This window comes from Pogoniulus pusillus, chromosome 1, assembly GCF_015220805.1.
Source record: "Pogoniulus pusillus isolate bPogPus1 chromosome 1, bPogPus1.pri, whole genome shotgun sequence".
Lineage (NCBI taxonomy): Eukaryota > Metazoa > Chordata > Aves > Piciformes > Lybiidae > Pogoniulus > Pogoniulus pusillus.
In genome coordinates this window covers 7,858,447-7,872,129 of record NC_087264.1, presented here as the reverse complement: position 1 = coordinate 7,872,129, position 13,683 = coordinate 7,858,447, and the positions used below count along the sequence as shown (strand labels likewise).

At 45.7% G+C, this 13,683-nt stretch overlaps 1 protein-coding gene across 1 annotated transcript in view; it reads right to left on the bottom strand.

Annotated features, from left to right (window-relative positions):
- Positions 1 to 1,193: 1,193 nt before the first annotated feature.
- Positions 1,194 to 13,683, bottom strand: part of BRF1 (BRF1 RNA polymerase III transcription initiation factor subunit) — a 481,847-nt gene continuing 469,357 nt past the window's right edge. The window contains exon 17 of the transcript XR_010305870.1: positions 1,194 to 1,229. The gene's annotated coding sequence lies outside the window, so the exon portion shown is untranslated. The remainder of the gene's footprint in view (positions 1,230 to 13,683) is intronic.

The window sequence follows — 13,683 nt, the reverse complement described above, 5'->3', positions numbered from 1 at the left end:
ATTCCCGTTTGATGCAAGGCTTTTTTAGCTGCACAGCCCTAAAGCCCGAGGGTGTACGTGTTGCAATACAGATATAGCTGGCTAAAAATGGGATAGAGGATAATAAATGAAATCAGGAGGTAGAGGCAGGATAAAACAGGACCCTCAGTGGTGGCATTATGGTCAAACTTGTTACTCATCTGGCTTATAAATGAAGGATAAATGAAGGATTAATTTGCCATTGGAATGGGCTGCCCAGGAAGGTGGTGGAGTCACCTTCCCTGGAAGTGTTGAAGAAAAGCCTGGCTGAGGCACTTAGTGCCATGGTCTAGTTGATTATCTAGGGCTGGGTGCTAGTTTGGACTGGATGATCCTTGAGGTCTCTCCCAACCTGATTGATTCTATGATTCTATGATTAGAAGCATTAGAGCCTCTTCCCTTACAACCTTGTAAAGGACATCACCACCAAAAGTTAGGCTGTGTGAAGCATCAGCAGATATCCTGTCCAGGATATTTTTGGATAGTTGTTCCAATTTCTGCACTGCTTGCTTCTCTGGCTCCATCTCATGTCAGAGCATACAAGAGCAAACAGCTATTAACTTGGCTCAGCAATGATTGCTGTGCACAGTGGCCTGGGCAAAGATTTTTCATTTCATTTTCATACATCATTTACAGCTTGCTGCAGCCATTCCAGAAAGTCAGCACCAATCTCCTTAACTTAACATGGAACAAACAGGAAAGGAGATAGAATTCTTCTGTTATTATTTAAAAGTCTTGTCATGTCTGGGCACATTTGGTGCTGCCACTGATTTCATTTTCAATATACTTCACTGATATAACAAAGTCATTTCCTTGAGAATACACAGGGGAGGCCTGGGCAGCATAAATGTAGGAAAAACCCCAAACATAACCAATTTGCTTGTAACAAACCTGTTTTCTGTATTCCCTTTGCTTGCTGTTGAGTTTTTTTCCTTATATTTTGTATTAATCTGCTGGGCCAGATTCTGATTTTTCAGCAGTGGTTTTTTTCTCCAGATATATATGTGCAGCATAGGTGAGGATAAGGACCTGAAGCTCATCTCAAAATAGATTGTGCAGCTCCTCCTGTTTATTCTTCAATTTGGACTGCTAAAAAATACAAACCACGTGAAAAGTGCTCCATAGATGTCCAGGAGTCCTTCTGCACCCAAGTTCAGCCAGTCATTGTGCTGTGTCCTTCAATCATTTATCCTCTGTGCTTCAGTTACACACTGTATGAAGAGAAGCATAATAAAAACTCCTTTGCAGCCTTCAATGCCTGTAAGGCAGATTAATTAGTTAATGTTTGCACAGTACAAGGGCCAAGCTCTGTGCTGGCTTATGCTTGATGCATGTCAGCTGGGGTGGATTAAGGTGGGAGCCAACACAGATTTGAGCCTCTTGCAAAAACACACCAGGTCCAATGCTACTAATTTGCCCTTGGCTTTTTTTCCCTGTTTGTTTGGTTTCCCCCCCCCCCCTCTCTTTATGATGGCATTACAGAGATGACAAGGCTCCCGACTGATCTAAGAAGTCTGCATCTCTGTAGATGGGTGTGGGGACCCAAGCCTGCCAGTGACCTTCAGGGTACATCTGAGGTTGTAGAGTTGAAATCACAATAAGATGCTCTCCAGAGCAAGGAGTGGTAGTGCTACAGATCTCTGACAGTATGAACAAGGAGATGAGCAGACTTTACCTTAAAACAAAGTGAGGCAGTGGAGAAAGTTAAGGAAGAAACTGGTTTTGTGGTTCTTCTTATGGAATCATAGAATCAACCAGGTTGGAAAAGACCTTCAAGATCACTCAGTCCAACCTAGCACCCAGCCCTGTCCAATCAACTAGACCATGGCACTAAGTGCCTCAGTACTCCAAATTCCTTTCTTCTCTCCCCCACCCCGAGAGTTTGAATGAGGAGGACAATAAGGTGTGAAAACTTCCCACCACCACCACCCCCTTCCCTGCAGGCTTGAAGAGGGAACAACAGGAAGTGCCTTTCCACACATGTGCTGACTTGTGTGGGAGCCCACACTGGAGTGGGGCTGGTGCTTGGCTGGGTTTTCATGCCCAGTGTAAAATGGCAAATGGACACTTTGTCTGGAGAAGGATAAACAGAGCAAGGGAGAAGGCACAAGGGGGTTCCTGCCTTGACAGAGCTCCTGACAGGCCAGGTTCCTGCCATGACAGAATTTCCATTTTGGACCATCCCTGCTTTTGGCTGGCTCTTACCTTTTGCATGGCTCTCAGTTTTACACTGTCCCTTCCTTTGGATGCTCCTCCCCACTTTTGCACCATTCTGTGCAAACTCACAAGCTTGGCAAGTCCTGAGGTCCATTTGAGAGAGCTGCCAGTGGCACCTGGACCCAGCTACTCTTGGACTATATCAGAGCTGATTTGCTGGCTGCCACTCTGAACTGGGGAGACCCTAGCAGTTTGACTCTCCCCTGCCACTGCTGAGGCAACGTTGCTTCCATGAATCCCTGTCTTGTGGCAGCCATGTCTCGAGATGTTTCTCACTTTAGCAGCTTTGCCACTCACCTTGGGCTTCTGCTGCGTGGATCCAGACTATTGGATATTGCTTGCAGTGTCAGAAGGTAGTTGAGCAGCTGTGCCAGTTTAAAGCTAGCTAGAATGTTTTGGTGAGAAGAATTAGACTACAGGCTGTGAAAGAGAAGCAATGGTGATGTCTACTTCATTCATAGGCTTGCTGAGAGGTATAAGAGCAAGAATCCAAACATAGATAAGACATTCAGGCACTACCTGGGCTCTGGGCTGCATTTCTCTCTAGCCTCACCTACCGCCTCTCTGATTAATCCACTTGCTTCCTAACACCCCTGGCCGACCTCCATTCTTCCTTGGGGCACAAGGCAACTACTGGGATAATGCTGAGGGGTGGGAGAAGGTGGAAGGGTGGCAGAGAGCCCCTCCTGGGGACTCAGGTTTCTGGGAGGGCTGTCGTGTTTCTGTATTGCCTTTTACCTTGTCTATTTCTATCTATAACAGTACATACTGTAAACACCTGCTTGTATATTGTGCTAGCTGTGAATATAAGCTTCATTCAATTTCCAGAGCTGGCTGAGTCTGGTCTGGGTGATGTCCAAAGTGTGGGGAACACCCAAACCATCACAGCAGCAGAGAAATCCAACAAGGGATCATCGTTGAATACCTATCTCACTTCTGTGAGTAAAGCCTTAATTCTCTGCTCAGCCTGATTGATAGTGGGGTAAAGCTGTGTTTATAGCTTAGTCTTTTCCCTTTCCTGGCTCCCTAAATCACTAACTTTGTCCATAACATCCTTTGAAGAATTTCCAATTGAATCAGAATCTGTAAATCATAGAATCATAGAATCAACCAGATTGGAAGAGATCTTCAAGATCATTCAGTCCAACCTAGCACCCAGCCCCATGCAGTCAACTCGACCATGGCACTAAGTGCCTCAGCCAGGCTTTTCTTCAATGCCTCCAGGGACAGTGCCTCCACCACCTCCCTGGGCAGCCCATTCCAATGCCAATCACTCTCTCTGCCAACAACTTCCTCCTAACATCCAGCCTGTACTTTTTCCGGCACAACATGAGACTGTGTCCCCTTGTCCTATTGCTACTTGCCTGGAAGAAGAGGCCACCCCCCACATGGCTACAGCCTCCCTTCAGGTAGTTGTAGACAGCAATGAGATCTGCCCTGAGCCTCCTCTTCTCCAGGCTAAACACCCCCAGCTCCCTCAGCCTCTCCTCGCAGGGCTGTGCTCCAGGCCCCTCACCAGCTTTGTTGCCCTTCTCTGGACATGTTCCAGCACCTCAACATCTCTCTTGAATTGAGGGGCCCAGAACTGGACACAGCACTCAAGGTATGGCCTGATCAGTGCTGAGTACAGGGGCAGAATAACCTCCCTTGTCCTACTGGCCACACTGTTCCTGATGCAGGCCAGGATGCCATTGGCTCTCTTGGCCACCTGGGCACACTGCTGGCTCATCTTCAGCTTACTATCTATCAGTATCCCCAGGTCCCTTTCCTCCTGGCTGCTCCCCAGCCACTCTGTCCCCAGCCTGTAAATAAACCTAAACTAGTCTTACATATCATTTGGGGGTGGGGTTTTCAGGAAAATAAAATAATTCTATTTTTATAATTCCTGATTCAGCCACATTAATTCCCTGCCTCCACAACACTCCTCAATATCTGCTGTGCACAGGTGCAACCAGTATATTTAGGTACTTTAGAGACATTGCTGAAGAAATTATGGTATTGTGATAGTTTGGATGTTACCTTCTCCCCCACTCATATGAAATCACCGAGACTAGACTCAGCCAAGCTGGAAATTAAGAATGAGCTTTATATTTACAGCTTAGCACAGTATACAAGCAGGTATTTACAATAGATACAGCTAGAGACAGAAATAGACAAGGTAAAAAAGTAACACAGAAACACAACAGCCCTCCCAGAAACCTGAGTGCCCAAGAGGGGCTCCCAACCACCCTTCTACCTCCTTTCTACCCCTCTACCTTATCCCAGATTTGGCCTTACATTCAAGGTGAGTTTGGAGTTTGGTCAGGAGAGTTAGAAAGCAGAAAGATTAGTTAGCAAGTTAGGGAGAGAAGTGCATGCAGCCAGAGCCAGAGAGCAACTCTGTTATCTATATTTCTGTTCTTGTTTTTATACATCTCAGCAAGCCTATGAGTGAAGTAGACATCACCACTGTTTCCTTTTCACAGCCTATCATCTAATTATTCTCGTCACCAATATATTCCAGCTAGCTCCAAACTAGCACACAGGTATGCATTCACAAAGTAAGGCACAACAAGCAAAACCAAGTCTAATTTGCCTTTTCAGATTGAAAAGTCTTTAGGCAGTGATTGCATTTGACTGCATAAGAGCATATGGCATTACTACTGATCCTCTTACCAAGAGCAATATTAATGACTTTCCCCTAGCCTGATACACTGCTGAATGGTTAAAAGGGTGTTGCAGTAAACAAAATGCTCAAAAGCTGGGGTCTGTATGGTTACTCTTCTCCCCTTTGCCCTTTGAATACAGGCCAGGAACATCTTATATGTCATATGAAAGGACTGCCATAGTGAGAGCAGAGTGACAGTTGCGCTGATGCCAGCTGCAGCAGTGAGCACTGGTGTGCAGAGCAGGTCTGCTGCTGAGCTTGATTAGTGCCTGCCTATTTTAGGAACCCTGAGAAAAGGCAAGCATAGAGCACTATTTTTCCCCACAACCTTGATCCCTGTATCATTTTTTCCAGGAGTTACATCCCATGGTTTGCCCACAACAGTCTAAGAATATTTGGATAAACTTTATGTGAAGTAGGTCAGGTGAATTCCTGAACAGGGAGCCTTGACACCTAAACCAGGTATCAATTTTAGATGCTCAAAGCCACAGAGAGTAAATAGCCCTTGCCAAATAATTGCCCTGCTGAAACCAGCCTGACTTACAGTACCCAGTTAGTACTCCTGCTCAGCTAAGGTAAAAGTGTCAAGCCCAAAAATCCTGAGAGATACCAAACTTAAGAATGTATAAAATAGTGACACATTAAAAAAAAAGAAAAAAAAGGAGGGGGAATAGAAGGCAAAGCCCCTTTGTATTTAAGGCTACCACAGCTTATGCAGCACCTTTGGTCAGGACCAGCTCTCAGGACCTCTGTTTATGTGAGAAACTTGTGAGGAATCATAGAATCAAGCAGGTTGGAAGAGACCTCCAAGATCATCCACTCCAACCTAGCACCCAGCCCTAGCCAATCAACTAGACCATGGCACTAAGTGCCTCAGCCAGGATTTGCTTCAACACCTCCAGGGGCAGCGACTCCACCACCTCCCTGGGCAGTCCATTCCAATGCCAATCACTCTCTTTGGGAAGAACTTCCTTCTAACATCCAGCCTAGACCTCCCCAGGCACAACTTGAGACTGTGTCCCCTTGTTCTGTTGATGGTTGCCTGGCAGAAGAGACCAACCCCACCTGGCTACAGCCTCCCTTCAGGTAGTTGTAGACAGCAATGAGGTCACCCCTGAGCCTCCTCTTCTCCAGGCTGCACCCCCCCAGCTCCCTCAGCCTCTCTTCACAGGGCTCTGTTTCAGACCTCTCACCAGCTTCATCACCCTAAATGGAATGGAAGGGAATGGAGGACTCTTTGCCTCGTCAAAGTTAATAGCTAACTGAATTCAATGGAGTTAAATCCCTGTCTGCCTGTGTGCTTAGTGGAATACCACATTTATTCAGCCCCTTGTATTTGGTCCTACTGCTCTCTGCTACCTGAAGTATTACTGCATTCCGAGACAACATCGTCTCATTTTGTTGCCTCAGTCATGGGCCCATAAAAAGAGTTTCAGTGGATAGAAGTGTTAATTGCAGGAATAGGAAATAGATCTGCCATCGATGGTAGTATCCTCTGATAAATAGCTGATGAGAAATCACTTTAATGGAGAGAAACTGAAGTAATTTCCATTGAGAACAGTGCTTGACAGACAGACACATCAGCAGGTAAACAGAACCCTAAGTTAGCAGGAGGGTACATACATATTTATATAAGAATGCATGCTGATGCAAAAGGGCTCTTTCAACTGATACAGAGAGATGCAAAGTATTTTGGTGAGTCACTCTATCAACCAAGCTCAGAAGCCATTAAAAGAGGTGGGAACTGGTAGGCTACATGAAGACAAGAAGCTCCTGGTGATCCTCTCAGAAAAAGAAAAATTGAAGGGGTACTTATTGAGATTGTACACACAAGTGGAAGGACAAAACAGCTGTAACTAAGAGGTAGAAAAAGGATAAGGCAGACCCCAATAGGTAGTTCACAGGTTCACAGGATATTAGGGCTTGGAAGGGACCCAAGGAGATCATTGAGTCCAACCCCCCTGCCAGAGCAGGACCACGCAATCACAGATCACAGAGGAACACATCCAGACAGGCCTTGAAAGCCTCCAGAGAAGGAGACTCCACAACCTCTCTGGGGAGCCTGTTCCAGTGCTCTGGGACCCTTACAGTGAAGAAGTTCCCCCTTGTGTTGAGGTGGAACCTCTTGTGCTGCAACTTACACCCATTGCTCCTTGTTCTGTTGCAGGGAGCAAGTGAGCAGAGCCTGTTCCCCACTCCTGGCCAGCCCTCAGATATTTATAAATATTTATTAAATCTGTTCTCAGTCTTCTCCAGTCTAAAAAGCCCCAGATCCCTCAGCCTCTCCTCATAAGCCATGCCCTCCAGTCCCCTATTTATCCTTGTAGCTCTCCGCAGGACCCTCTCCAGCAGATCCCTGTCCCTCTTCGACTGGGGAGCCCAAAACTGAACACAGTATTGAAGATGAGATCTCACCAGGGCAGAGCAGAGGGGAAGGAGAACCTCCCTTGATCTGCTGGACACACTCTTCTTAATACACCTGAGGATCTCATTGGCCTTCTTGGCCACAAGGGCACATTGCTGTGCCATGGTTAATTTGTTATCCACCAGCACTCCCAGGTCCCTCTCCACAGGGCTGCTCTCCAGCAGATCACCTCCCAGCCTGTACTGGTGCAGTTTATTATTTCTCTCCAGGTGCAGGACTCTGCACTTGTCCTTGTTGAACTTCATCTGGTTCCTCTGTGCCCAGCTCTCCAGTCTGTCCAGGTCTCTCTGGATGGCCACACAGCCTTCAGCTGTATCAGCCAAGCCTCCAAGCTTGGTGTCAGCAGCAAACTTGCTGAGCAGACTCTGTCCCCTCATCAATGTCATTGATGAAGATGCTGAACAGGATTGAACCCAGCACTGATCCCTGGGGGACTCCACTGGTTACAGCTCTCCAGCTGGACCTGGCACCATTGATCACCACTCTTTGAACTCTATCTCGTAACCAGTTCCTAATTGACCTCACTACCTGCTCTTCCACACTTCCTGAGTGTGCTCACTAGAATACCATAGTTAGAATGCTGAGGAAGACATGAAGAATTCCATGAGGAACATGTCACAGGCTGGCATACAGCAAAGGAGAAGAAGATTATAAGATTTTGAAAAACAATGTGTAAATAAAAAATAGGAACCCTGGGTGGTGAAGAAGGAGGAGGAAAGAATTTTAAGGTATCTATTAAATGTATTTGTGAATTAAAACAATCATCAAAGTTTGATGAGTTTTAATTAAAGATGTTCCAGCAGCAGGCTAATGTAGGCACAATGATCAAAGATTTTTTAGGGACAAAAACTTTTAAAACAAATCCTCAGGAAGAAGGAAGCTTGGAAAATATCCAAAGGGGATTATCTCATGAGAGATGTAGTAGGAACACTGCTTCTTTATATTCCTCTTCAGATTAAACCCAGAGTAAACTGATGTTTTTCAAAGCAACCACAAAAAATTGATCATCAGAGCGATGTGCATGTGACCAGCCTGGAAGTGCCCAAGTGGAAGTTTACCAGTATGATCCATTTAGTTTTCAAAAGGGATCATTCATAGCAACATCACAGTAGTGTCTAGAGGCCAAGCTATGATCTCTGTTCTAGGCTCTGAAAAACAGTGCAAAGCCTTTGTATGAGGAACTAATGACCTTAACAGACAAGACAAAAGGTTAGGGAAGAAAAACAATCTAGGGAAGACTCTCCCAAAAAGTACCAAGGCAGATCGATGCCTCTGTAAAAGCTAGGGTCAGCTACCAAAAAAGAGGTGGAGGATCCCAGTCCTTTGAGCACACACTTATTGTTCCAGCAATTCCAAAGAATTTCCACAAGTACACACTGATTACAGGATCACAGGATGTTAGGGGTTGGAAGGGACCCAAGGAGATCATCCAGTCCAACCCCCCCTGCCAGAGCAGGACAATACTATCTAACACAGGTCACAGAGGAACACATCCAGACAGGCCTGGAAAGGCTCCAGAGGAGACTCCACAACCTCTCTGGGGAGCCTGTTCCAGTGCTCTGGGACCCTTACAGTAAAGAAGTTCCCCCTTGTGTTGAAGTGGAACCTCTTGTGCTGCAACTTACACCCATTGCTCTTTGTCCTGTTACAGGGAGCAAGTGAGCAGAGCCTGTCCCCCCACCCCTGACCAGCCCTCAGATATTTATGAACATTTATTAAATCCTCTCTCAGTCTTCTCTTTTCCAGAAGATTTTTACCTTTGGTTTGAGGGTTCATAAGCCAAAACTTAAAACTCCTAGGAAGCTTCAGGGTTTAAAAATCCTGTGCTTTTTACCACAAGGAAGCCGCATGCAGCATATGCAAAAGATTAAAGAACCATCAGGCAGCTGCTAGAGGTTTACATTCTATGAACTCAGCTTTGGCAGCATCTGGCCTGCATCAGGAGCAGTGTGGCCAGCAGGACAAGGGAGGTTATTCTTCCCCTGTACTCAGCACTGGTCAGGCCACACCTTGAGTGCTGTGTCCAGTTCTGGGCTCCTCAATTCAAGAGAGATGTTGAGGTACTGGAACATGTCCAGAGAAGGGCAACAAAGCTGGTGAGGGGCCTGGAGCACAAATCCTATGAGGAGAGGTTGAGGGAGCTGGGGGTGTTTAGGCTGGAGAAGAGGAGGCTCAGGGGTGATCTTATTACTGTCTACAACTAACTGAAGGGGCATTGTAGCCAGGTGGGGGGTGGCCTCTTCTGCCAGGCAAGCAGCAATAGAACAAGGGGACAGAGTCTCAAGTTGTGCTGGAGTAGGTATAGGCTGGATGTTAGGAGGAAGTTGTTGGCAGAGAGAGTGATTGGCATTGGAATGGGCTGCCCAGGGAGGTGGTGGAGTCACTGTACCTGGAGGTCTTCAAGAAAAGCCTGGCTGAGGCACTTAGTGCCATGGTCTAGTTGACTGGATAGGGCTGGGTGCTAGGTTGGACTGGATGATCTTGGAGGTCTCTTCCAACCTGGTTGAAACTATGATTCTATGAAAAAAGAGGTAAACACAACAGGATAAACACTATTAGTAGAATCCAGCGGGCTCAGAGGATTTCTTCTATGCCATACATAAAGCTATTAACTTGGCAATATTTATTAGCCCATCACATTTTCTTAATTGTTTCACCTAATCTACTTTTATTTCTCTAGATGACTCCGAGCAGAAGTCTATGCTCCCCTGGCATTTCACTCCATGACATGTTGCCTACTGGAGCATGGAGAAAGCACTGAGACCATTACCAAACCAAAAAGTGCTTGCAAGTTAAGCAGAAATGACAAGCACACACCATGCAGAACTGAGTATTACCCAGACCTGCACATAATGCAAGGAGAGGAAAAGCAAAAATTCATTGCTATTAATCATAGAATCATAGAAACAACCAGGGTGGAAGAGACCTCCAAGATCATCCACTCCAACCTAGCACCCAGACCTACACAATAAACTAGACCACGGCACTAAGTGCCTCAGCCGGGCTCTCCTTGAACACCTCCAGGGACAGTGAATCCACCACCTCCCTGGGCAGTCCACTCCAATGCCAATCACTCTCTCTGCCAACAACTTCCTCCTAACATCCAGCCTAGACCTACCCCAGCACAATTTGAGACTGTGTCCCCTTGTTCTGTTGATGGTTGTCTGGGAGAAGAGACCAACCCCACCTGGCTACAGCCTCCCTTCAGGTAGTTGTGGACAGCAATGAGGTCACCTTCACTCTTAGGATTGCTGAGATATATAAAAACAAGAACATAAATATAGATAACAGAGTCTCTTGGGGCTTTGTGGGCTGAACTTCTTTCTAAGCTAACCTGCTGTCTGTGTGACTAATCCTTCTGCTTCCTAACCCTGCAAACTTACCTTAATACGTAAGGCAAAGACTGTGGTAAGATAGAGCCTCCTCTTCTCCAGGCTGCACACCCCCAACTCTCTCAGCCTCTCCTCACAGGGCTGTGTTCCAGACCTCTCATCAGCTTCATCGCCCATCTCTGGACACATTTCAGTATCTCAACATCTCTCTTGAATTGAGGAGCCCAGAAGTGGACACAGTACTCAAGGTGTGGCCTGACCAGTGCCTAACTTCCTATGTTATCCCTGTCCATGAACTGGGAATCATTTTGAAGGCATTATAATCTCCAGTGTGTTGAGGGCCTTTCTTCATCAGTGGGCTTAGCATTATAAAATAGCCCTGCAGACTAGGGATCCATCTTGCCCCAAACAGTGGCCATAGCAGACATACAGGGTAGAACACAACAGAGAAAGCCTGCAGTGATGTTGCCTCAGAATAAACACCTTGCCTACACTGGCTTTATGAGTCAAAGGTGCTGTCAGTAGTGTTGACTGTATTTTTTTTCCCATTAATGTGCCTAGGTTGGTTGGTTTGTTTGTTTTGGACCCTATGAACAGGCACAGCAACCTGTGGCAAGCTTCACAGAATTACATACCATGCTAAGAACCATTTCCTTATGCCTCTTTTGAAATAACCATCTGCCAGTTTCTCTTCATATGCTTGGGAAGGACAGTGAACAATATTTCCTTATTTTCTGCTTTTATCCCACCCATGGGTTTAGATACCTTCAATTACCTCATCTCCATCCTGAAGACTGTTATTCCCTGGGGGTGTTCAAGAAAAGCCTGGCTGAGGCACTTAGTGCCATGGTCTAGTTGACTGGCTAGGCCTGGGTGCTAGGTTGGACTGGATGATCTTGGAGGTCTCTTCCAACCTGGTTGATTCTATGATTCCAGTCAGTTGCTCCTCATACAGATGGTGTTCCATGTTACATTCTTGCTGCCTGTCCTGGGTTACCCCAAATTCCACTCTTCTCCCTTTCACTCCATGGAAGAAAAAAGGCACAAAAACTTCCTCCCCCCCCCCCGCCAAGGGCTTGAAGGGGAGAAGCAAAAGGTGCCTTATTGTGTGTGTAGAAGCTTGTGTTGAAATCAGACTGGTGATTGGCTGTGTTTTCACACCAGTATAAATGGTACATGGACATTGTCTAGAAAAGGCATAAACAGAGCAAGAGTTCCTGCCTTGGGGTTCCTGCCTTGATAGTCCCCATCTTGAAAGAGCTTCTGCCTTAACAGTGTGCCCAACTGCATAGGCTCCTGCTGTGACTAGACCGTCCCTGCTTGTGGATAGCTCCTACCTTTTGTACAGCTCTTGGTTTTATCTCGCCCCTGCTTTGGACAGCTCTCCCCAGTTTTGCACCCTTTTGTGCAAGCCAGCAGGCTTGGCAAGCCCTGGGGTCCTTTGAGAGAGAGACAGCAGCACCTGGACTGCCCTCTCTCAGATCCTATCAGCAGCCAATTTCCTGCCTGTGTCCCAGCCTGGGGGACTCTAGCAGTTTTGGCTCCCCCCTGCCTTTGTGAAGGCAGCATCGTCCAGCAACCATCCCACTTGGAAAGAAGTGCTCAAGACATTTCCAAGTTTGGCAGCTCTGTGACTCACCTCAGGCTTCTGCAGTGTGGATCTCTATTATTGGACATTGCCTGCAATGTCAGAAGGCTGCTCCTGCAGAGGAATCCGGCAAGGGATCATTGCTGAATGCCTATCTCACCTCCATGAGTACGCCTGATGGATAGTGGGGTACAGCTGCATTTATAGCTTAGCCTTTTCCCATTCCTGACTTCCTAAATATCTAAATTTGTCTTTCTTTTGTAAGATATTCTTGATCAAACTGAATCTGCTAATAAACTAAACTAGTTTTGTGTATAGTTTTGGGGACTGGGTTCCAGGAAAACAAAACTATTCTATTTTTTATATTTCCTGACTCAGCCACGTTAATTCCCTGCCTCCATGACACTGCCCTTCTCTGAATATTTTCATATATGCTGTATCCTTTATGAGATGGGATGCCCCAGAAATTCATATAGCATCAAAGAATTACAAAGTGACATAAAACTTCTCCCTGTTGTGTTCTCTACCTCTTTCTAAATGTTTTTAACATTTGATTTGCTTCTTTGCCAACGTCACAGATGATGCACTGTGTCACTAAGGAATGAAATTTAAGGGAAATAAATACAGTTTCACACAGGCAGAAGATACTACTGGCAGCATGACCCAGAGAGTCTTAGATGTAATTGCCAACAAATTAATTCACCAAAGAGAGCTGAAGCACTGATGCTATTCTGGGCATCATCTCGGTAAATAGCAAACACATTACAGAAGCAGCGATCAAAGAAAATAACCTTTGACTGATCACAAGTTGATTCAGTTTAAATTAAATGGAACAGTAAACAAAAATAGGTCTGTAATTAAGGCTCTACATTTCAAATAGGCAAAAATTGAGAAATTAAGGGAACTAATTAGTGAACCCAGCTGGACTAAAGAGTTGAAAGGCGTGAGTGTGGGAAAGGCCTGGGAGTCCTTTCTGCCAAAAACACAGAAACTACCTCTAGCATGTGTCCCAAGGCATGGCAAAACAAAGCCTGTAAAAATTACTCTGGACTTAAGTGAAGTGGTAGACCACCTCAATGAAGGCTAATACCAATCAACCAAAGGTCAATAAAGAACTGAAACAAAACAACTCAGCAAAAAGAACAGTACTTTAGGGGTCAAGAAGCTTGAGACTAAAATAGGAAACATCCAAATTCAAGCAGAGGGAGATCTTGCAAAGGATGCAGAAGTAAATAGAAATGGACTTTTCAGCACTATGAGTGAAATAATCAGCAGGGAAAGGGGTGGAACAGATAGGTAAGAACATAAAGACTTCAAAGTTCCAGGTTCAAAGTTAGATGAACACTTTGCACTGAATATGCAGCAAAGATAATAGTGATGAAGTACAGTAGGATGTCTGACAATGACAGTAGGAAGCCAGAAGCTACATCTGAGAAAAATTCTTAGAATCATAGAA